We start from the raw sequence: 22891 nt of genomic DNA on the forward strand, positions 1-22891 counted from the left end.
CCATTTAGCTCATGTTAAGGAACCAACTGGAAGGGACAGAGAGAAGCAGGGCAGTGAAGGGATGCCTAAGAAAGCAAAAGAGGTGGAGAAAATGTAGGAGGTGGAGGTGAAGTTTAATGTGGCAGGAGCCATTCCCAAAGGGCAAGTCAAGATCCAAGGAGTGACAGGGAAGAGAGGGAAATTCAGACCACAGTAACAGGGACAAGCACAGAGTCCCTGGGTAACTGGCAGGAAGTCCCTGGGGCAGCGCCTACAGACACACTTCAGCAACCACTCTTAGTGATGCTTTAACCTGGAACAGCATACTGGCCATTAAGATTCCCCCAAATGCCTACACCACTCCACGTCAATAACTCTCCACAATCAGCAGATGATTTATCATTAAAGATAGAAATAATACCGTAAGATGTGATATTATGTTCATTTGGAAAGAACCCCCAATGCTACTGTAATAAATTATACATCAGAACAGTGTTTTTCAGCTACGGCGACCCACTACTGGATTGTGAAGTCAACTTATTAGGTTGTGATATCCACTTTTTGGAGGCAAAGGTCAATTTAAAAAAAATCATAAGACACCACATGTAGGAAGTGTTTTGCGCAACTTCTCTTTTGGCCACGTATACACCCATACAGACGTGTGTGCGGGTAACAAAAGGCCACAACAGAAAGGCTGCTCCTTCAAGGCTTTGTTGTGTAAGCCCCAAAAGTAGACACAGTCAAGTTCTGTTGTGTCTAGATCAGCTTCTTTCACCCTCCTGGTAGGTTCTGGGCAGCTGCAGGTCACTTCCTGCTGGCAATGGTGCCGGGCTGAGCTCTCTTTCAGGTGCCCCATGACTTCTGCCTGGGTGATACTGGTCAAATGGCTATTGCATTTTTGTTCCTAACTCTACTGAAAGTTTCCCTGCGATGAGCAAATTCTGGAAGATGCAACTCTCAGGAAGACCCCCTCAAGGGGGAATGCCCCCCGCTCACCTGCCCGCTTATGAGCACCCCCTGAAGGGAGGAGGTGGCTGAGGAGCGGTGGAGAACAGAGATGGCAGATGTTTCTGGATTGGGAGAAGTGAAACTCTTCTCTTCCCGGCTCAGAACACTTTCTCTCCATTGCTCTACCACCTTTGCCGCCATGATGTTTCCTGTGTATCTCCCCCTGGGTTTTACTCGTAACGATAAGCAGAGCTGCCTCAGGTGCAGTCAGAGCTGAAGGCAGAGTCAGGGAGTCCGTTCCATTGCGGTAAACATGGACTTGGTATAAAGCGGGCATAGGGATAAACATGTGGTAAATGGATTATCTTTCAAGAGCTGACTTTGATAAAATGCTTGCCCTTCAGAGCTATGCTTATGAGCAAGCATTTGCTACTTTGAAACCTAAGCTCCTGCAGTGTCCTATTTCCCAGGATAGAGAAAACACATAAGACAACAACCTCTACAAGCCTCTTGTATCAAATTCTACACACACACACACACACACACACACACACACACACACTCCCCTCAGCCCAAGAATAAAGACAGAAGTATAATGATTTTGAGTTCCCAATTCAAATGACTCTCTGTTACCAAGATTCAACATCTAAGTGCTCTTACTTTTCAGGATCCAAATTTGGAACACTAGCAGCAAATATGTGCAGTTAACTAATTCTCTGCTTTCTCTGCTCAAAACAGAGTGCCCTTTCTGCTCCCTTGTTCAGCTGAAGACCCATTCACTCCAAGCACACTTCTGCTCCTCTGCAGTCCTGGACTGGCTCCCAGAGTGGATGCTGGTGAGTGCCAACCTCTCGAAGGAGCACGTAATGACCCAGGGGTGACACTCTTACCCTCTTTCTCTCCGCTACTTCTTTTTCAGTGAAGCTGCTGGTAAACTGGGGCCCCAAGAACACACCTATTGGCATTCCAGACGGCTGTGATTACAAAATAATGTTACGTGTAACACTCAGCTGAATTAAAAAGTAGGAAACACTAGCAGGCACCCAGCGTACTAAATAAGCTATCGTCTGACACATCAGGTCTGGCGCCTAAGTCTCAAACGGCACCGGTGTTCCAGAAGCCGGCTCAAGACTAACTATGCTCATTACCTTCACTGTGCTGGACACAGAATAGGTCAGGACGGAGACAAGAGAATGGAGTTTTCCTTCTCATTCTACTCTGTGTGTCACTGCTCAGACTTGCAGCAGAAAAGAACAATAGGATGTTTAACTAACTCCACTCCTCAACATACCTAATTTTCAATCTAGGACTCCGAAACACACACAGCTGCTACAGAGGTGTGGAAACCGCATGCACATCAGCTGCAGTGGGTCCCTGGAAGGGATCCCTCTTAGCCAAGTATTCCTCAGCGCATCCCATGATCCAAACATCAATTTCTGATGAGATCAGAGATGAGATGTTAACTTGTAATTAAGTACAGGGATAAAATGAGACTATCTAGCCTCTGTCCTGCAGTGAAGGATCGGTGGTGAGGTCCTGAGGACACATAATGTAAGAGGAAGCATATGTCAGGAAGCGTATCTGCCACAAGCTGGAAATGTGTCAGAGCCGCGATTAAATGCAAATAGAACAAGACGGCTCTTCTGCAAATCTCAGGGGTCCAACAAGTAAGTACGTGTCATGCCTGGCACTGCCCAGGAGGGAAGGGGTCTGGCCACTGGACACATTTTTTCTTTGCTGTTGAGTCACGTAAATCCAAAGGGCAGAAAAGGATAACATAGCAGGGCAGGGAATGTTCAACATTAATCAAGTCACAGAATTTTTGTAGTATAGAAAAATGGCCAGATGTTGATATGTTAACTCTTTCATGTGGTGTAAAATGGTAATTTATATTGAAAATGATTCATGGTGGGGCACCTGGGTGGTTCATTCGGTTACATCTCCAACTTCAGCTCAGATCATGATCTCGAGGTTCATGGGTTCAAACCCCATGTCGGGCTCTGTGCTGATGGCTCAGAGCCTGGAGGCTGCTTCAGATGCTGTGTGTGTCTCTCTCTGCCCCTCCCCTGCTTCCCCCTCTCTGTCTCTCTCTCTCTCAAAACTAAATAAACATTAAAAAATAATTTTAAACTGATTCATGGAAAATCATCTCAGCATCTGGAGGAGCAACAAAAATGAGTTATGCATTCAGAGTGGAGGTCAAGAAATGCAGTTTGTAGGGTTTGCTAATTTTTTTGGTTTTAAATAAAGAATAGGGCATAGCTAACAAGTGAAAACTGTGTGGAGCTTTAGGTGATTTCCTGTCAACACTGTTTCATTTAAATTCCAAGCTATTCCATGACCTGCTGGATTAAGACTCAGCACACCATTCCCTTCCTTCTAAGATTCTGCCAGTGCAGTGTATTTCTCCTGTCCAATCCGATGTCCTCGTTTGACAGGGGACTGGTCTCCTCAGTCATATGCCATATGTATCCTGATATCTGGACTTCCTCTTGCACTACTTTTGTTATCCTCTGTTTGTTCCCACAGAGCAAAGCACGAGGCAGCTGCGTGAAGGCTCACGGACTTCAAATCAGGAAGGACATTCAGTGTTATTGAAGACTCTCAAGGAACCCGTGAGAAACAGGACTCCTTAGAAAAACTAAAACTAAAAAACTAAAAAAACTAAAACTAAAACGGGACTCCTTAGAAAAACACATGCTCACAAGGTTTGGAGAAAATTCCAAAAGGTAAGTGAAACTCGGGTGGGGACAGAACAGAGGTCAGCTTAGTCCTCAGTCTACCCAGGGCCCTTATGAAGTCTCCTTGACACATGTCCTTGCAAGAGCTTGAGCACTCTGGGCCTTCCTTGTATGGAGGACTTCCCCCTGTGACCCCAGCCAGCATGGGACGGACTTTCCCTTTCCACCCCCTCCCACAGGGGCTGTCCCTCACCACCCCAGGACCTCCTGAGGGGCCACCCCTCCCACAGAGGCTGTCCCCTCACCACCCCAGGACCTCCTGAGGGGCCACCCCTCCCACAGAAGCTGTCCCCTCACCACTGCAGGACCTCCTGAGGGGCCGCCCCTCCCACAGAGGCTTCCCATCCTGTACAGTAGGGGCCACAGGACCTAAATATAGGATCTAATAGTTAACTATAATTAAATTTCATGTTTGAAATCTGGTCTATTATTCAGTCGGTCAGGAGCTTCTGGAATCTCATTCTGTCACTCTAAGCATTCACTGTTCCTTTGAGTCTTCTGTCATTTAAACGAAGAATGGGAGTCAGGTTTTCTTGGGACCCAGGAATGTGCCACCCAGCCACCCCATTCTGCTCCTCCTGTCTGCAATGATCGCACAGCACATGGGCACAGCAGTGTCCAACAGCGCCCCAGTAAGGTCAGGTGGAGAGTGAGGGAGGCCTGGGCCTGAACATCAGGTGGACTCTCATCACACCATAACGCTGAAATCTAGAACCAGAGATCTTCCCACAGGCTGCCTGGAATAAGAAAATCAAAGAAAGAGAAAGAAAGAAAGAAACCCACTCCACTAAGTGAGTCCTGGCCTCGCTGTGTGGGGGCAAGAGTGTGGACTGAAATTGTGCACCTTGTGGGAGAAGTGGCTGCATGAGCACCCAGACCCACCACTAAGTGGGTTCTAGGACACTAAATGGCTGTCCTAAATGCTGACCAATCACAGCTGTTCACTGCCTGGATGAAAAGAAAGCGGTATTTGAATTAGATATTCACATATAAGGAGAGAGGGAGGGAAGGAGGGAGGGAGGAAGGAAGGAAGGAAGGAAGGAAGGAAGGAAGGAAGGAAGGAAGGAAGGGAGGGAGGGAGGAAGGATCCATGACCTCCTCTCCCTACAGCTTGTGAGTGTGACTGCTACAGCATGCCTTCCACAATGTCACTCAAATTGCAACAAGTATGGAGGATGGTGCCAATGGGGAGCTCCATTAGAGAACTTCCTTCCATGCTGGGATTTAATCCTGATATATAGGGACAGCTCTTATACCAGTTACAAATCCACCCAACTGGCCTATTTATTTAGACCAGAATGCCCTGTCTCATCGCTGAGCTATTGTGTGAGAGGCTATTAACTGTCCCCATGAAACTCAGGCACCCCGTCAAGTCACAGATCTCCCAGTCTTATGGTCCCTTTGAAAAAACTGAGCCCAGCCTCACAGGACATTAGAGGGACAAACCCAAATTAGTTCCAGATGATCACAAAGTATCCAGTTAATACTCTCCTCTAGATCATTCTCCTGAAGCCCCCACCTAGGAGCCCACTGCTCTAGCAAGTGCCCTGGTTGGTGAACCCACTTTTTGTCTTTTCCTTACGCCTTTTAAACTCTCAGCCTGGTGGGCTGCTTGCTTCCGAAGCATAGCGACATCCTGAGTATTCTCGCCTCTTCCCTCCTCAACAAGGTCATATGTGATCTTCCTGACGTTTCAGGTTTCCCACCAACTCCCTGAAGCATCACTTCCAGATGTGTATCAATGAGTCACAGCCATCTCTTGCCAAAACTGAGTCTGCCCTCCTAAAGTCTATTACTCGCCACCAATTCTACCTTCCTATAACAAGCTTTTTTATTATACTATATTATTGAATATCATTTTTCATTTCAGCCTTATGATGGCACAACATGGCAGATCATAGCTCAGGCTGGCCTTTCAGACCCCAACCTACTAGGGGAGAGTTCCCCACTTGAATGAAACAATAAGAAGTCTCCCCTGAACATAGGGAAGGACGAGGTCGAGGAGGAGCCCCTCACACTCCACATGCTCACACTGGGTGTTGAGCACTCAGGAAAATGCTTCTCCAGTTTGGCTCACGTTAGAGTTATCAGGCAGCTTTAAGAAATACCCATGCCTTTTGGTCGGGAATCATTCCTCAAGTGAGTCTGGTCCACAGCCAGGACTGAGAACCAAATGACCTAAATTTGGAGCTCTCATACCTCTTATTCCTTTCTTGGCACCCAGCCAAGAGAGGAGGGGTAAGGTGCAAGCTTGTGTTTGTGCATGTGGTGGGATTTATTGATTTTTCCAATCAAGGAAAAAAGCAGTTTTACTGAGGTACAACTGTTATATAAAAGACTTCACATATTTAATACATGCAGTTTGATATTTGCACATATGCAAACACCTGTGACAGGATCATCACAATCAAGGTAATAGTTATATTCTGATCAGTTTCAATAGTGAAAACTGAAAGAAATACTTTTTTTTTTTTTTAAGAAATTTCATCTCTCTAATCACAGGTTTTAAGCCTTTCATCTGTCTGGCTGTCAAGACAAAAACTTCACAGACTTGAGGATGGACTGATGGCTCATTCTTTCTGTCAGCATCAGCTAACTATTGATATGTCAGCATCTTTTCCTTCCTGGTGTGACCTGGTGTCCCTGACAGGCAGGGCTGTGCCTATCTGTTGAGACAAGGTCCTACTTCGATGATCTTTTAACTCCAATCTGGTTGTCGTAACACATGGCAAAGTCAACCATCTCTGGGCTCTGAAGAGGGGGCCACAGTGGCTCTGATGAAACCCAGCTTTGAGGGTGGGAAGGACAGCTGCCCCGTGAGTTGTTTTCTCCAGAGGCACATCTTTTACTAGAAAACATCTCAAATAAACCAGAACTGGTTGTACTTAGGTTGGCATATGGGAATTACCTAGGGAAGTTTTACTTTTGTCATGAAAGAAAACACTTTAAGTGCTTATGATAAGTCCTCAAAGTAACAGACCAAATGGGTTATAAACGGCTCATTCCCTTGGCATTTAGCCTCGAATCGCTGCTGCAGGAGAGCAGCTGCACTTGTCGCTGAGGTGAGATGAGGTAAAATGGACCAGGAGGCTTTAAACCACCACTGACTTTTGCTAACTTCCAAGTTCAGAGACTCTAACCTTGTGTTTCTGGGAGAGGTTTCTCCTCTTTTCTCCTTTCAGAGAGAAAGGATATGGTCACTTAAAATCAGTTCCATTCAACACAATCCTGAAAAACAAAGAACCTAGCCCTCTAGCTCTGGGTAAACCCTCAGATTGAAAAACTAAATTCTGGCCAGAAGAGTGAGTTAATATGGAAAATGAAAAACAGAAACGAAGCCCTAGGATCTTACAGCATCTAAATCGGTTAATAAATGTCATGTTCTCTAAACAGAACTAGCATGACAAATACAAATGGAACGATACAGATTTGCCATTACAACCCTTAAAGCAGACAGACTCGAGTGCCCATGTGCTCAAAAATCATAAAAAGTAGAGTCAGGCTGACACCTGGCTTGCTTTCTCAGCTTTCCTTTTACTTGGGTGGTGAACTACTATTTACATGTTCAGAACTCTTGAATCTACAGTCTATCCCTGGACTCCCTCCTGAGCTGCAAAAACAAAGCCCCCACTGTGCGTGCTTCTGGGAAGTCCTGAAAGAACTTCAAGCTCTTCGTGCACATAGCTGACATCCTCCACTCCCTCTTCTGCTAAATCCCTCCCTAAACCTGTCCTTTTCATGATCTCTCTCACTGTCTGCCCAACTGGAAACCTCCAAGTAACTGACTCCCTTTATTCCTATACTGATTCTTCTGTGAAATACTATTTAAGCCCACCGCCGTGTTCTTTAGCTCTGTCTCCATTGAGTCAGGCCTTCCATAATCTGCCCTAACTACAGCAATGACCTCCTCACTCCAGTCTCTACCTCGCAGCCATGCACTGCCCTGACAGCTTCCTGAAAGACCAAGCTGACGCACTGTGCGGAAGGAAGTCTCTCAACGAGCCTCACGCTCCTTTTTCCACCTCATCGCCTGCCACCTGCCAGGCACCCTGAACTCTGGCCTTGTGGCCAAACAGAGGATGCATCTTCATACTTCCATGCCTTACATTTCACTAAAGCCTCTGAAACTGCCGCTCACCCTTCAAAGGTCAGCTTTGTGAAGTCTTCCCTACCACCACCCCTTATCTCCCCCATACACCATGATCCTCCCTTTGCTAGATCTCCATTTATACAGTTCTCATCAGGGTACTATATTATTGCTCATTGTTAACAGCATCTGTCCTCCACACTGGACCCCGAGCTTAAGAGCAGTTCAATCTCATTCCCTAGGTCCTGCCCAGGTGCCTAACACAGCTCCTGGCACATCTTAAGCGCCTGGCCTTAAGCACAAGTGACAATGCCCTAGAAAGGAGACTCCCTGAGATGAAATTAACACATCAACTAACATGAGCTCAGAGTACAAAGGGTACTTTGATTACAGTATTACACCCAGTGCTGGTGAGGATGGCTGGAAACAGGCGCTGTCATATGCTCTTGGCTGATTGTATCAGGACAGCTTTGGGGAGGCTAGTCTGGCAGTATTTACTAAAATGTAACGTAAGCATAACCTTTGCTAACATAATTACATTTCTGTAAAATTATCCCATGACAAAAATAAATTCTAGCATGTACAGATATAGTATGTACAAAGATGTTTATTAAGTAGTGGGGCATACTGAAATCCTTTCTCCAAACTCCTGGGACCAGATATGTGGAGAACTCAGACCCCTTTGGACTCATGGATGATAAGACTGCATAATAACTACTGAGCAGAATCTGCACTGAAATATACAAAACATCTGTTAAGATAAGCAAAGAAGAGGCTATCAACTGAGGTGGCATTAGAGCCTATTTAAGCAAACCAAAACCTAGGCTAGAGTCAATTCCTGTAAATGCCTCAAGGTTAAGAACCACTCACAAACAGACAGCTAGGGTTTCCCAAATAATGCAACCATTTAAATGACAGCCCATTAAATAATTGCCTTGCTTTTCTTCCTTATAAAATCCTTGCCCCTAGCTCCTGTTGTAGAGCGCTCCTAATGATTTCCATTATGGGATTGCCCAAGTGAATTGATGTTTACTCAATAAACTCTAAAAAGAATTCTAGTATGCCTCAGTTTATCTTTTAACACATCATACTAGGTGGAATTTTAAAAAGAATAACCCTGTCTGTTCAAATCCATTTCTGCTACCAAATGAATTACTTAAAAATTTGTTTACATGGAACATTCTCTAGGATACTTCACATGTTAGGCAACAAAACAAATCTCCATAAATTGAAGAATACTGAAATCATATAGTGTATTTCCTCTGACAACAATGATAAGAATTAGAAATCTATTATTAAAAAAGTAATGGAAAAAACACAAACATGTGGAGAATAAACAACATGCTCTTAAACAACCAACGGGTCACTGAGGAAATAAAAAAGGAAATGAAAAATACATGGAAACAGATAAAAATGAAAACACAATGATCCAAAATGTTTGAGATGTGGTGAAAGCCTTTCTAAGAGAGAAATTTACAGTGATACAGGACTCCCCTTAAGAAACAAGGAAAATCTCAAATAAATAATTCTCAAATAATCTAACCTTACATCCAAAAATGCTAGAAAAAGAAGAACAAAACCCAAAGTCAGTAGTTGGAAAGAAATAATAAAGAGCAGAGCAAATAAAAGAAGTAGGAGAACAGAAAAGATCAACGAAACCAAAAACTGGTTCTTTGAAAACATAAACAAAACTGATAAAGCCTTAGCAAGATTCATCAAGAAAAACAAAAGAAAAGAGGACCCAAATAAATAAAATCAGAAATGAAGAGAAGTAACAACTGACACCACAGAAATGCACCGGTTTGTAAAAGACTACTATGAAAAATGCCATGCCAACATACTGGACAACCTAGCAGAAATAGATAAATTCCTAGAAACATACAATCTTCCAAAACCAAAATCACTAAGAAACATAAACTCTGAATAGACCAATACTGGGAATGAAATTGAGTCGGTAATAAAAAAACTCCCAACAAACAAAAGTTCAGGGCCAGATAGATTCACAGGTAAATTTTATGAAACATTTAAAGGAAAGTTAATAATTTTTCTCATCAAGCCAAGGAAGGAAAGCTTCCAAATATATTCTATGAGACCAGCATTATCCTGACACCAAAACGAGACAAGGGCACTACAAAATAAGAAAACTATAGGCCAATATTCCTAATGAACATAGATGTAAAAATTCTCAACAAAACAGGAGCAAACCACACTCAAAAATACATTAAAAGGATTATTCACCACGATCAAGTGGGATTTATTCCAGGGATGCAAGGATGACTCAACATTCACAAGTGAATCTATGTGATCTGCCGCATTAACGAAATGAAGGATAAAAATCATACGATCATCTCAATACATGTAGAAAAAGTATTTGACAGGGGTGCCTGGGTGGCTTAGTCGGTTAAGCGTCCGACTTTCGCTTAGGTCATGATCTCGCAGTTTGTGGGTTCGAGCCCCGCGTCGGGCTCTGTGCTGACTGCCAGCTCAGAGCCTGGAGCCTGTTTCAGAGTCTGTGACTCCCTCTCTCTGACCCTCCCCTGCTCATGCTGTCTCTCTCTCTCTCCTAGAAATAAATAAAACATTAAAAAAAAAAAAAAGCATTTGACAAAATTCAAAATCTGTGAAGGATTAAAAACTCTCAACGAAGCATATATAATCTCAACATAATAAAGGCCATATATGAAAAACTCACTGCTAACCTCATACTCCATAGTGAAAAACTAAGCTTTTCCTTGAAGATAAGGAAGAAAACAAAGATGTCCACTCCCACCACTTTTATTCACCATAGTACTAAAGGTCCTAGCCACAGCAATCAGATAGGAAAAAGAAATAAAAGGCATCCAAATTGGTAAGGAAGAAGTAAAACTCACTATTCAGCAAACAGCGATAGTTATATGTACATACATAGAAAACTTTAATGAGTCCACCAAAAAAAAAAAACCTGTTAGAATAAATAAATTCAGTAAAGTTGAAAGATACAAAATTAATACACAGATATGTTTTATTTCTATATGTTAATAATGAAGTAGCAGAAAGAGAAATTAAGAAAAATATTCCATTTACAATTGCGCCAAAAAGAATAAAATATCTAGGAATAAACTTAATCAAGAAAAAGTGAAAGATCTATGCTCTGAAAACTATAAAGCACTGATGAAAGAAATTAAGGATGACACAAAAGAATGGAAAGACAGAATATTCATGGATTGGAAGAATAGTGTTAAAATATCCATACTACACAAAGCAATCTATATATTCAACACAACTCCTACCAAAATACCAATTTTTTTTATAGAACTCAAATAAATAATCTTAAAATTTGTATGTAACTACAAAAGACACAATACGACTCAAAAACAGTCAGAAGAGGAGCACCTGGGTGGTTCAGTCAGTTAAGTGTCTGACACTGACTCAGGTCATGATCTCACAGTTGATGAGTTCAAGCCCTGCATGAGGTTCTGTACTGACAGTTCAGAGCTGGGAGCCTGCTTCAGATTCTGTGTCTCCCTCTCTCTTTGCCCCACCCCCGCCCATGCTCTATCTCTCTCTGTCTCTCAAAAATGAATAGGCATTACAAAAACTTTTTTTCTTAAAAAGCCAGAATAATCTTAAGGGGGGAAAAAGCTGGGATATCACAATCCCAGAATTCCAGGTACACTACAAACCTTTAATAATCAAAATAATACAGCACTGGCACAAAAATAGATACAGAGATCAATGGAACAGAAAATTAGAATGCAGAAATAAAATCATGCTTACATGGTCAATTAATCTGCAAGCAGGGAGGCAAGAATATTCACGGGGGAACGACAGTGTCTTCAACTAATGGTGCTGGAAAATTGGACAGCTACATTGCAAAATAATGAAACTGCAACATTTTCTTACACCATACGGATAAATAAACTCGAAATGAATTAAAGATCTAAATGTGAGATCTGAAACCATAAAACTCCTATAAGAAAAAAGGGCAATAATGTCTTCGATGCTGGTCTTAGCAGCATTTTTCCAGGTAGGTCTTTCCAGTCAAGGGAAAGACAAGCAAAAGTAAACTATTGAGGGGTGCCTGGGGCACTCAGTCATTTGAATGTCCAACTCTTGATTTCAGCTCAGGTCATGACCACAGGGTCATGGGATATATATGATCACAGGGTCGTTTGTATATATACAAAATATATAAAGAACTTAGACAACATACAAAAACCAAATAATCCAACTATAAAATGGGCAGAGGAAATGAACAGACATTTTTCCACAGAAGACTTACAAATGGCCAGCAGACACATAAAAAAATGCTCAACATCACTCATCATCCGGGAAATACAAATCAAAACCACAATGAGGTATTACCTGACACAACTGGTGCAGAGCCCAAGAGGGCTCAAACTCCTGAACTAGGAGATCATGACCTGAGCCAAAATCAAGAGCTGGAAGCTTCATGACTGAGCCACCCAGGTTCCCCTATATGATGGAATATTACTGAGACGTAAGAATAAAGGATGAGATCTTGCTGACAATTTAGAAGGACCTAGAGGATATTATGCCAAGTGAAATAAGTCAGAGGAAGACAAATGCCATGTGATTTCACTCATAGGTGGAATCTAAAAAACAAAACAAATAAATAAACAAAAAACCAAACAGCTGAATCAGACTCATAAAGCCAGAGAACAAACTGATGGTTGCCAGAGGGAAGAGGGATATGGGATGGGAGAAATGGGTGAAGGGGAGTAGGAGATACAGGATTCCAGTTATACAATGAATACGTCACAGAGATGAGAGGCACAGTCCAGGGACTCTAGTCAATGGTACTATAATAGTATTATATGATGACAGATACTAGCTACACTTGGGGTGAGCACAGCATAATATCTAGAGTCGTCACATCACTATCTTGTATACCTACAACTAATGTAACATTGCATGTCAAGTATACCTCAATAAAAAATTTATTTATGAGGGGCTCCTCAGTGGCTCAGGTGGTTGAGTGAATACTGTGTTATATTTTAGAAAATTAGAGATGGATTTTGGACCTTGAGTAGTAAAAACAAAACAGAATGGACGCTATCTGAATGTACAATGGTTAAAGGGAAATGTGTGGGTTATGGTACCTCCCCAAGGAATACTTTTACTTATAAAAAAAATAATGAGGTTGTTTTGTACACTGACTGAGAGGACTGTAAACAATATGTAAACTCAAGAATCAAGTTACCCAGTACATACAGACACATGACATTTTAGGGTTGTCTTAGTTCATTTGGGCTGCTATAACAACGTACCACTAATTAGGAGGCTAATAAACAATATAAATTTAATTCTCACAGTTCTGGAGACTGGGAAGTCCAAGATCAATGATCACGATCATGTTCTCGTGAAGGCCCTCGTTCTGGTTCATAGCTGATGCCTCCTTGCTGTCTCTTCCCTCACATGGTGGAAGGAACAAGGGATCTCTTCAGAGCCTCTTTCCTAAAAGCATTCATGAGGGCTCCACCTCCCAAAAGCCTTACTTCCTAATACCATCACCTTGGGGGGTTAGAATTCAACATATGCATTTGGGGGGACACAAACAGTTAGACCACAGCAAGTCTAGAGATCGGAAGGGTGGATAATCAGGGAAATCTTTCTCCCTGTTCTGAGGACAAGAAAATGCCAACTTCCACCAAGAATCTTCCTTGCGGAGCCCAAAAATAAGAACTGAGGATGAAGGAAAACTCTTCTCTAGAGTATCTGTCCCCTGGCTAGACCGGACACCTCCGCCTCCCACGGCTGCTCAGCAGAGGCTGTGCGCAGCTGCCTCGCCGTGGCAGAACAGCAAGGGGCAGGGAGAGGGCTGCACGGGGCGCCCTGCCCCTCCCCCCACACTTCTTTCCACTCTGCACACCCCTCACGTTCCCAGCGCTGCGGGGAGGCAAGCGGGGCACAGGGAGTCCAGCCGACCTCACAGAGAGGAAAGTCTCCCTCAGGCTCAGGGTGTGACAACATGATAAGGCGGGTGGTGCGCACTCGCACTCGCCTGATAGTGATCTGATAGTGATCGCAGGTGGCCTTGTGTCTCAGTGCCCCTGGGACTGATCTTGGCACCGCCACGTCCAGCAGGCAGGTAAGGTGGCCCCGCCTGGTCTGGTTCTGGCCCCTCCACATCATGTTTCTAGGATACTGACCTGACATCTGCACCTAACATTTCATCCACTCACACTGTCAATTACTGACAGCGGAGCAGTGAACCTAGAGACACAATAAATCAGGGTAATGTGAGAACTTTAAAAGAAGTTTCAACACTCCAGTGGGACACTTGGGAACAGGGCCTGAAAATGGCCTGGGCACAAGGGAAGAGCAGTACTGGAAGGCATGGCCTCTACCCAGTGCTGCCCAGGGCTGGGCACGTGCTGAGCTGGACAAGCCACGGGCCGTGAATTCCGGGACAGCAGGTCCTGGCCCCCTCCTCTTTACGTCCCATGCCCCTCCCACTCGCCCCCCACCCCCTCGGTCATGGTCTGGAAATAGTAGGTACTCAATACATGTTAGAGGAACTCATGCACGACCCTGATGATGTACTCATTAATTCTCTTTCATGTGTCCTGTTTTTTGTATTTGACCAAAACACTTAACATCCCTTTCATTCTCTCCTGAGTCAGGCGTGGTGTGGACTGCCTTGAGTGCCAGTGGAGCTGACTTCCGAGAAATTTCCCCACATTCTCTCCTTCAGTGGTACTTGGATCTGAACCCAAAACTGAAATAAGTGAGTAAGGGGCACCTGGATGGCTCAGCCAGTTAAGCATCCGGCTCTTGGTTTCAGCTCAGGCCATCATCTTGAGGCTCCTGAGCCCAACTGGTGTGGAGCCTGCTTAGGATTCTCTCTCCCTCTGTCTCTCTGCCCCTCCCCCACTCACTCTCTCTCAATAAATAAATAAATTTAATTTAAAAAGAATAAGTGAGTAAAAGGAATGTGGCGGCCACAGATGTGACTAGAATGCAAACGCCCCCTGAAGCAGCTACAAGCCCAGGTGAATGGCTTAACCTCTCCTGTTGCTAGTTATTTTGTTTGTAAAACTGGGGAGGTGTGGTCTTAAGGTTTTCTCAGTATTCTAAGAAAATACATATAAATCAAGGACCATCTTTGGGTCAAACCTTTCCCACCTGCCAGCTCTCCAGGGCATCCCTAGGTGATCTTGCCTCAAAATCATTGTTGTCTAGTAAGAAGACCCAACTCACTTCCAACCTACTACCCTCAGTGTTCTGGAAGGAATTACTAGATTCATTTCCATTCACAAAGAACAGGAAATATGCACCAGCTTCCTCTGGCCTGTTTAAAATCACATGAAAACATTCTCGCACATCACTGTCGCAAAGCTCCAGCTCAGCACCTCCTAGGAAGAGGTCTTAGGAACCTCAGAATCTGAAACAGTGAGTGGTCACAGATGCCTAGATCCAGCCCACAGGCTGGCTGCGTGATTCACCTCCTTTTCCTACTGTTGTGTCAACACTAAGACCTGCAGAAGAAAGATGACTCATTGCTTTGAAAAAAAAATATTAGGTGATTGTTTCGTATTTGGCAGGAAGGGTGGACCCTTATTGAGCTGACATCCATCCCACATTGGTACGCTGTTTCTGCTACAGTACATAAGCCTGCTCGGTCATTCATCTTTTATTCTCTGTGCTGTCAACTGTTTTGCACAGACAGCCACAGGGTGTCACAGAATAAGCAGGATGAGACCTTGGAGATTACCGAGCATAGGAAACTGGGGCCCAGAAAGGTCAGATTTGCCCACGATCACACTGCAACCTAACGGGCAGAGTAGGACTACAGAAGGTCCTGACTTCCAGTCCCTAAAGCATTTTCCATCACCCAAGATTGACAGTGACTCCCCCTTGCCTTCTCCGACCCCCTGCAGGCCACCATTTGTTTCAGTTACTAAAGGTGTCCCGAACACCTTCTGTGCCAGCCCTGCATTAGCACAGAGATGTGCAAATCGGCAAGACTCCCAGTCTAGGGAGGAAGGAGACAATGAATGTTTGACTTTGGCAACAGTTAAGTCTGATGATGGAACATGGTACCAAAGGACCAGAGAAGGATATGCAGTCCTCAGCTGAAACAGAGAGTAAAGGAAGAGAGGCCACTACCGAAAGCTGTCTGGAGGCGAGCACACATAGAACAGGCTCCGAAAGGGCACTGCACGTAGGAAGTGCTCAGTACATGTCAGTATTGTTGTTTTTAGTGTTTGTATTGTAATCTGACATTGTGGAGGGCCCTGTGTCAGCTGCACATACTCTCCTCTGTCCTGGTCTGAAGGAGACATGGAAACCTGGGTGGATCATGGTGACCATGGTACAGTGACTGTACCATGGGGCTGTGAGGTCCTGCCGGCCTTCCAGGCGAGCCTCATCCACCACCGTCCACTCTGGAGAAGGCCCGGGTGTCCCCGGCCCCACCCTTGGAAACCTGCCCATCTACGTGCCCACAGAACATGTTGCACTTATTTCCACCTCCCAAGCCATCTCCCACCTCCGCTCTTGAAGATGCACATCCGTCCATGGGTGGTGGCTGTGGACAAGTAAGCCTCGGGGACAAGCCTCAGGCTGCAGATCTCAGCAGAAAGAGCTCGTACACATGAAAGACACTGCTCCTGATCTGTGAGCTCCTCCCCTCCCCGACTGTCCAGGAAGGGGTTGGTTATGGCCATGGTGCTACCCAGTCCAGCACCAAGGGCACACTGTGCCAGCCTCTGGATATGGGAGCCAGGCTGGGAAGGGCCCTTCCAAGAGTCACCAAGAGCATGCCCCACAGTGAGACTGGCTCATCCGGTCCTCCAGTCTCTCAGGGCAGCAGTCCTTGCATATGAAGTCAGGGGTCCCATCTGGTCATCTATGGACACAGACCCCTGACGCTCCCTAAGCCATAATGCAACTGGACGTATCAGTGATGACACACACATCGTGAACATGCACAGCAGTATCAAGCTTCGCTGCAACCAAATGTGGCAGTCACCATTACTACATCTGCGTTCTAACGGGAGAAAGGCGGCCCAGGGCCAAGCGATCGGCCGGGTTGCTCACCCGGAGAGAACAGGCGGGCACAGAACTAGCTCTCGTGGGTTGCATCCCTGTCCTTCTGCACACTCAGAGGTACGGGGCGCACTACCTGAGACAGGACAGCGGCTCCGAGGCACCTGACAAGGAACTCAGTGCTTCCTGCCGCTCCCTGGGCATCAAAGTGAGCCAGGATGTGACACTGCATTTACACCCCTCAGGGACAAATGCCACCTCTGACTGCAGTGCTTTCTGGAGTCTAAATAAAAAGGGGAGAAGGGAGTGGACCTTTGGATGTGTGCGCCCCGCACCTGCCTCTGCCCCAGGACGTGCTCCATCGCAAGGTCCTTCCTTTATCTTCCCGTCTTGTGTCTCCTGCAGCTGATGTGTTCTACGCTGTGTAGACAAAGGGGGTTGACTGAGCAAGCCCCTGACAGAAGAACAATTCAAGTGGAGACTGAAAGCAAAGGAAGTAGATTTGGTGAGCCCACGTGACCACCTGGCTATTTTTAAATCATACTGTTGCTAGGAGGGGCTACAAGGAAGGCCTCAACCAAAGTAGGAAAAAAAGGGAAATTTTAATGGAAGGCTTTGGAAAGGGCAGCCTGTAGACAAGAAAGAAAGGTGGCAGAGTGGAGGGCAGGGGGAAAGAAAAAAACCATAGGAAGCTTGAAATGTGTGGCTTTCTGTTTGGATTTCAAAGGGACTTTTTCTTCAAAAACAAGGAGAATGTTTTGTTTGTACGTATATGTACGCAGACTTCCAGCTCAACGGGGGTTAAGAAAAACACAAGTGAAAAAAATTAAGAAACTGACTGACAGGAGAGGTAGAAAGAGAAAGATGTGAGTCTAGGTAGCTACAGTGGACACCTAATTATCTTAAAAAATCAGCGGTAATGCTGGAATAAAATTCAGGAACACGCACGGAGGCAGGGAACGTAGGGATGCCATATAGGATTTCCGGTGAGACAAACGAAATCAGATTTCCAATACAAGAGTGACAGCTCTAAAACAAGTTCACAAACTAGATGTCCCCTCCCTCATGCAGTCCGTGACAAATTATAAGCACAAAATAGAGGTGTTGTTTGGAATGTATTTTCTGCAGGGGGAAGAATCCAGTCACAGAATAAGAGGATGCCATCTTGAGTGTCCATATCTACAAGGAATTGTGTACTCGGAAGAATTTCATATAAAGCACTTTACCCAGAAGAAATGAAACGTAGGCGATACCAGGAATGTATTTTTTAAATGAGATCTGTTACAACTTACGGGTTGTAGACTTAATGTTAAAGGTGCTTCAAGAAGAACCGCTCAGTCACAAGCGATTACGCTGCGGCTCCCTGGGCCCCAGCTCCTTCCTGGCCCGCCACCACCGTATCCCAGCTGCAGACAGGCCAGCAGACGCTCCACAAGTGTCTGTGGACTGAAAGAAAGAGGCACAGCCATCCCAGCCCCTCGAGCCACGTGTACCTCGCACACTAAACGAGGCAGGGCTGGGTATCCAGAGGAGAGACCACGCAGCACAGCCTGGATGTTAGATCTTGACATGCAGGCTCCCTGTGAAGGCGAGCTCAAGCTGGACGTAAGTCACCTTGACCTGCACCACCGTCTGTGCCAACACCATGGATAGCACGATGGAGTTGGCTTTGGGGAACACTGTGCTCCCCAGGTCTTCCACAGGCCCGAGTGCTTCTAGTTGGCGTTGTGATCTTTCTGTGCGTAGCATCTGGCCGGTAGCAAATCCATCCTTAAGCAGCATAAGATTGGATGGAGTAGAATACATCCAAGCCACTTCTCCTCATTCCTCTTGGATAAAAATGCGTCCTTACCCCAACTTGACAGAAAGTAGGGAGAAGATCTCACACGTGTCAAATACCTTGCTGGTGCAGTAAAGTGGCAAGCTCAGTTTGTAGAAGAACCAACCCTGTGTACATACACAGAGGGGATGCGAGCTGGCCCTGGGCGTGTATATATTTGTATACGATTTCAGTGCTGACCATACACAGGCCCCAAGCTTTACAGCCAGGGCAACACTCATGCCCACATGTCAAGAAGAAGCTAACTGGGAAGGTCAAAGGGCTAGCAAATAATAGTGCAGTGACTGTAATGTGTGGATCCGGATAAAGGCAGCAACTTCACAATGCTGCGAATATACTATACACTGCTGAAGTGTTCACTTCAAAATGGTTAATTTTGTTATGTGAATTTCACCTCAGTTTAAAAGAGGGTTATAGAGCAAATATTTGCACTCTGATCTTCTGGACCCTGGAGCACTTAAAGTCTCTGACTAAGGACAAGGTGCCAGAACATGGGAAATAAAAACAGGGAGGATCAACCAGGAGGAAATGAACTGTGCAAAGACGAACGCTAACATCCAGTGCCACGCACCGTGTCAAGCAGTGGCGTTAAATAAACGTACGTGTTATGGCCCGTCCTGGGAGCACTCACAGGGCACACAAGACTGTGTGAAGACTATCAAAGATTTTATATAAGGACCAAAATGGGGAAGAAGGACGGAATTCTGAAGGAAGGCTTTCCAGCCAGTGAAGAGCCTGCCAGTGTAGGTCCTCCAGTGAGGAATGGAAGGAAACGCACCCACTCAACATTTGGGGGTGTCCGCTGTGTGCCAGGCACTATCGTGGGCACGGGAGTTCAAATATTCAAAAGTCCTGGTGCCTGCCCTTATGGGACCCTTAATAAAGAAGATAAAACCAGGTAAGTACCTTGGGAAGCTACTGTTAAAAGGTGGCTAAGAATCTGGACTTTGTTCCTGATGTTTTTAAGCAGGGAAGTGACAAGACAATCTCAGTAATTCAGAAAGAAGTGAGAACTTGAGGAGAGAAGAGAATGAAAGAAGATTCATTAGAAATCTATCTACGTATTCAGTGCAATCCCTATCAAATTTCCAGGGGCATTTTCCCCAGAAATAGAAAAAAACAATCCTAAAATTTGCATGGAACAAGAGACTGGGAATAGCCAAAGCTGTCCTGAGAAAGAACAAAGCTAGATGTATCACACTTCTTGATTTCAAACTATACCAGAGAGTACTGAAAACAGTATGGTTTTCAGTTTGAGCATGAAAGTACACACATTGGCCAGCAGAACAGAACAGAGATCCCAGACGTAAGCCCTCCCATATAGCGTCACTGAATAGTTGACCAGGAAACCAACACTGAATGGGGAAAGAACGGTCTCTTCAACAATTGGTGCTGGGAAAACTGGAAAAATGCATGAAAGACAATATAACTGGAGCTCTGTCTCACACCACCTACAAAAATTAACTTGGAATGGGTCAAACGCTTATAACACCTGATATGCTAAAAACTGTAGAGGAAAATATAGGGAAGAATCTCCTTGACATTGGTCTTGACAATAATTTTCTGGATGTGGCACCAGAAGCACAAACAACCAAAGCAAACATCAGTAAAAGGGCTCTATATTGCATGAAACTAAAAAGCTACTACACAGAAAAAGAAACAATCAACAAAATAAAATCATCCTATGAGATGGGAGAAAATATGTGTAAATGTCAGATGAGGGATTAATATCCACAATATACAAGGAACGTGTACAACTCAATAAGGGAAAACAACAATAATAATAATAATAATCCAATTAAAAATGGGTAGGAGTGCCTGGCTGGCTCAGTCGGTTAAGCGTCCTACTTCCACTCAGGTCATGACCTCGTGGTTCCTGTCATAAGCCCCCATCGGGCTCTGTGCAGACAGCTTGGAGCCTGGAGCCTGCTTTGGATTCTGTGTCCTCCTCTCTCTCTCTGCCCCTCCCCTGTTCACACTGTGTCTCTCTCACTCTCAAAAATAAACATTAAAAATGTTTTAAATAAATAAAATAAATGAAAATGGGCAGAAGAAGTGAATAGATTTCCCAAAGAAGCCAACAAGTACATGAAAAGGTGCTCAACATTACTCATCATCAAGGAAATGCAAATCAAATCCACACACAGGTATCCCCTCACACCTGTTAAAATGGCTATCATCAAGATAAGAGATAACCAGTATCAGTGAGGATATAGAACCCTGTGCATTGCTGGGATTGGAAATCGGGACGGTCATTATGGGAAACAGTATGGAGAATCCTCAGAAAATTAAAAATAAAATCACAACACATGATCCAGTAATCCCACTTCTGGTTAAATATGCAAAGGAAATGAAAAGAGGATCTCGAAGAGATATCTGCACTCCCATGTTCACTGCAGCAAAAGTCATAACAGCTAAGATATAGAAGCAACCTAAATGTCCATCAACAGATGAATACATAAAGATGCAGTATCGACATAAAATGAAATACTGCTCAACCCCAAGAAAGAGGGAAATTCTGCCATTTGCAACAGCATGGATGTACCTTGAGGGCACTATGGGAAGTGAAATAAGTCAGAGAAAGACAAACAGTATATGATCTCACTTACTTGTGGAATCAAAAAAAGGCACATTCATAGAAAGAGAGTAGAATGGTGGTTGCCAGAGTCTGGGGATTGGGGAAATGAGGAGATATGGGTCAAAGAGTAAAAATTTCCAGTTATAACATGAATAAATTCTGGGGATGTCATGTACAGCACGGTGACTACAGTTAACAATACTATATTATATACTTGCAAGTTGCTAAGAGAGTCAATTTAAGTGTTCCCACCACAAAAAAGAAATAGCAATTGTGGGATATAATGGAGGTGTTTACTAAAGCTACGGTGGGAATCATTTATAATACGTAAGTATATCAAATCACGACGTTGTACGCCTTAAGTTTATACACTGTTATATGTCAATTTCATCTCAATGATGCTGGATAAAAGAGAAAGTATATGCAATGGTTCAGAAGACCATTAATGCAGGTATGGATTCACACGAAGGCAGTGGCAACAGAGAGTTCAGAGGCAAGACTAGTGTGTATGGCTGGAGTTTTCAAGTAGCTGTGGGATAAAATGACATTAATTTATGTAAAGGGCAGAGGACAATGTCTAGGCTATAGTAAATTCTCAATGTTACTATTACTATTTTTTTATATTGCGCTTCAGTACTCTAACAATTGAGTGGCTTTACTTTCTAATTTTAGAAACTTCCCCTTCACCGTGGTTAAAGACAGGTGAGAGGAATCCAAACCAGCAGACCAACCATACTAAAGGCAAGAACAAGGCTTGTCTCTGTCTTCTCTGTCAATACAAAAACACTTTCCAAATACAGAGTGAATAAGGAAATGAATAAAGGAACAGACAAACAAGTAAAGGCAAGAACAGCAATGACCTCCAACTCTCAACCTCTAAAAAACCAAGAAATGGTTCATCAGCTGATCCACAGAATGACGTGAGAAAGATTTGTTTTCAGGGAAGAACGCACAGGAAGACATGCCCCATTTCTTGCATCAAGGAACTAGGCTTCCCAAGGAATATCCACTGTTCTAAGAACCTAAATATTTTACCTCCACGCTCTCTCATAACCATTTTCCTTCAAGCTGACAGCTCTGTAATTAAAGCCCTTATGCTGCTGCTTTATTTTTCCAAGCGGCCTTTGTCATTTTCGCCACTGCACAGGCACTCTGCCAGGGTCCCTGCAGGGCACTGAGGGCTCCTGCTTGTCCACGTGTCCCCAGTCACAGGTAGGCAACCTGCCTCCTCCTGTATTTGTCTCTTTAAGATCAAAAACTCCCCCAAGAATGGCAGGTAATAAACATGTACATATTGGCCAATTAAGAAATAACACTCTTGGTTAGTATTATTATTTCCTCTCCAATCTCCCTATACGCTAAAATATCTAGGGTTTCTGCTATAACATGATTATATATGTTACTGAAAATTTTCTTGTTTTACAAAATTCAATACCAAAAATAACAGAGTTTGGGGAAAAGACTGCTTTGGAGGGCATTCCTCTCAAAACCTATGGAACTGCAAAATACAATAAAAATAATAACTGATAATCTCCAGAGTTAATCTGACCACGTAGGCAGGTAGTTCAGCATAGTCCGAGGCTAACTCAGCAGATATTTTAAAAACCCATAAAACAAGGGTGCAATGCAACACTGCTGTAATTAGAGTAACACCGGCTGGTGCCCAGGGCCCACGTAGAAGCATATTGTGCTCGGAGCCAAGAGCCATGAAAGCTGACTGTACC

At 44.2% G+C, this 22891-nt stretch overlaps 1 protein-coding gene across 1 annotated transcript in view; it reads right to left on the bottom strand.

The window, feature by feature from the left end:
- VOPP1 (VOPP1 WW domain binding protein) overlaps positions 1-22891 on the bottom strand; it is a 104169-nt gene that overhangs the window by 37364 nt on the left and 43914 nt on the right. The window lies entirely within an intron of this gene.

Source organism: Crocuta crocuta, unplaced genomic scaffold, assembly GCF_008692635.1.
Source record: "Crocuta crocuta isolate KB4526 unplaced genomic scaffold, BGI_CrCroc_1.0 scaffold751, whole genome shotgun sequence".
NCBI classification, from domain to species: Eukaryota; Metazoa; Chordata; class Mammalia; order Carnivora; family Hyaenidae; genus Crocuta; species Crocuta crocuta.